The following is a 2,689-nucleotide window of genomic DNA, read 5'->3' as shown; positions in this document are numbered from 1 at the left end:
AGATACTAGATACACTACAAAGTGCCTTGCAGAATAGATTTGACAGTTTTATCCTCTAAGTTTTACTCTCCCTAAGAATGAATTTTAAAGATCCATGTAAAACCTGCTGATCATCTTTGTCCAAGGACATCAAGCCTTCAGAAAAAATGCAGCTCAGACCCACACTATTAGTGTGCCATAACTTTAATTATCCATAACTTGTTGAGCTAGATGTGGTGCTGGTCATGCAGAGGCATGACTGGACAGGGGATAGAAGTCAATGGAGACCCAGCCTGGCTGCTGGTTCTTCTTGGCCTCTGCATGGCTTCCCTTCCTCTGGGATCATTTGAAGAGTTAGCATCTTGAGACCCTTGAGACCCTCTGGGATGAGGGTCTCAGAGGACAATTGAGAACAGAAAGGGTAGAATAAGCTTCCAAGAGGTCCAGTTTCTACATGACAGCCAAAGGAGGCGGGGTTCTTGGTTTACATAGACAGGCTTTGGAGGAGACAGAAGAGAGCCATCGATTCTGGGCCTCCCAGTCTCTGTTGTTCAAAGCCAACTGCAGGTGAGCTGGGGCATCTCACTGAAAGACCCAACTGGGCTGCCATGTGTGTCGTTTAGTTCCAGCCAGAAGGAGGCCAGTGAAGGGAGCTTCCTTACAGCAGAAAACCTGTCACTTCTCTCTGGGGGTGAGGAACAGGAAGGAGTTTCTGGCAGGGGAAAGGGTGAGGCCAGAAGACAGCCTGACCTAAAGCAGAATGGGGCACAGGGAGGACCCTGAGGGAAGACAGACAGTGAGTAGTCACTCTGCAGAGTCAGCTGCTTGACAGCTCCGTTGGGATCCTCTCACTAGAGATGACCAGAAAAACAGTTCACGGTTCTCCGGTTTATTATTTGCACAATGAATCCTAACTCTCCCCAAACTGCAGCTGAGACTTTTCCAATCAAAGTAGACAATTGCTTCAGAATCCCCTCAGGATAAAATTCATTGTTATTAGATCACTGCTTAGAAAATGAAACTATCTAATTAACTTGCTTTGAAATTTCCAGTATCATTTAGAGAAACACACACACACACACACACACACACACACACACACACACACACACACACACACACACACACACAGCTGAAATCCGTGGTTTTCATTATTAGGCATATGTGGTTAATAAGTGTCACATGTCTCTGATCCTAAAGCCCTTTGAACACATACTAAGATTCTGAAGAACAAGGATGCTGCCTGTCCAGGAGAGTGCACCACCAGGAGCAAGTCACATGACACAGACAAAACACACACACACACACACACACACACACACACACACACACACACACACAAAAACCCTGCCAGATTGACCCAGATGTTCTGTTTCCAGCCAATGCAGATCCAATTAGATATTTACATAATGCAAGAGGATTATCCAGATGCACCACAGAAGAACTGCATGACCCTAAGGAATCAGGCAGGTGTTACCTGTGGAAAAGCTGTAAGCACAGCGTTGGAAGCAAATGTGCAGACCTCACTGCATCTGCATCAGCAAGCCCTGCTAGAAATGAAGTCTCTTCTGCCCCCTGGTGTCTGCAGCTTGACATGAGTGTTTCAAAGTCTGAATGATTTGAGAAAAAAAAATTAACTAGAATTTTCTTGAACGCAAAGCACTTGCCATCACTGTTAATGCATTTTAATTCTCCATCATTATCTGTGAAAGACTCTGTCAGTAATGTAATTCAGAATCCTAAGTGTGGGAGCCAACTAGAGCTGCCATTTGCTGGTGGCTGTGTCACTAAATTGATGATAGCTGTAAAAGAGCCCAACTGAAGAACCAAGAGGGGCTGGAGAACATGACCACTGTGCAGTTACAGTGAATGGACATATTACTGAGAAGGGATGGAGAATGAGCAGTGAGTATCCAGAAACAGCAGCAGATGTCAGTAAACCTACAGCAGAGCTAAGTAGGGACCACAGGCATAATGGAAAATGCTCACGGCCAGAGGAAGTGTTTTGTGGGAAGCCACAATGCAGAGTAGAACACAAGAGGAGGAGAAACACGAGGGGAAGGGCATTCGGGGTTGCCCAATTCTAGCTCAGATCTAAGACACACAGTAGAATTTACATGCCTCAGAATATTCCAAAAAGGAAAGTCCTGTTTCAGAGACGTAAGTGATCTGTCCAAATAACTGGTGACAAATGACTTCTGTACCTTTGTACTTACAGTTGGATTAGAAGCTTCCAGAATTTGGGAGTAAAAAAAAATAGCTAGGCTCCAAAGAGCATGAAAAGGTTTAAAAGATGGACAGCAGATTTGGGGGAAAATAAGTTCTTGGGTGAATGTGGGTTTGGGTGGGATAAGGAAACAGAACACACAATTCAACAAATTTGTTGGCTTATGCTGCAGTGAAAGCCAAATTGCCACATCCTGAAGTCTCCAGCCAGAGCCCTGCTGTGGTGACTGGTGCATTACATCTCAGGAATTGCTTGTTTTGTACTAACTATTCAAGAATTCACTTATCGGCATGAGGGTCTCTGGGAGGCTAATTGCTCGTGGCTGAGCAGTTCTTTTGGAGTTCTGTAAGATTTCATGATGGTCCAATTCACCTACTGTTCCCTTCCCACAACAAAAGGCAATTCCAGCCTCTTCCAGATCTTCACTTTTCTACAAAGAATCATTATCAAAGTTTGCCAGGCTCTGTTTCAGACAGCAACCTC

The sequence above is a fragment of the Cricetulus griseus genome (assembly GCF_003668045.3).
Source record: "Cricetulus griseus strain 17A/GY chromosome 1 unlocalized genomic scaffold, alternate assembly CriGri-PICRH-1.0 chr1_1, whole genome shotgun sequence".
Lineage (NCBI taxonomy): Eukaryota > Metazoa > Chordata > Mammalia > Rodentia > Cricetidae > Cricetulus > Cricetulus griseus.
Note: the sequence above shows the minus strand (reverse complement) of the source record.